This window comes from Morone saxatilis, unplaced genomic scaffold (genome assembly GCF_004916995.1).
Source record: "Morone saxatilis isolate NCDOM2014 unplaced genomic scaffold, NCSU_SB_2.0 Contig9, whole genome shotgun sequence".
Classification (NCBI taxonomy): Eukaryota; Metazoa; Chordata; class Actinopteri; family Moronidae; genus Morone; species Morone saxatilis.
Window position 1 is genome coordinate 10,597,376 of NW_023340268.1, and position 341 is coordinate 10,597,716.

Below are 341 nucleotides of genomic sequence, written 5' to 3' on the forward strand. Positions count from 1 at the left end.
GTGTGTGTGTGTGTGTGAAGTTTCCTCCAGGAATAGTTGTATACAGAGGTAAGCAGTATGTGGCATGAAACCTGTAATGATGAAATGAGTCACTAATCACGGTGATTAGCGGGTTGATGAGGGGGAGGCAGCGACTGGCTCTGGGATGGTGCTGCTTTCAAACACCAGCAGACTCTGAAACACATGCAAAAGAGGACATACATGAACAAAAACACAAATTCACAACACACATGTTGGAGTTCTATGCCCAGCAGTGCATACACACACTGGTTAAATATGGACAGACAAATGTATATCCTTCAAAGATTTAATCATTAAGAGACACTCACACACACACACAC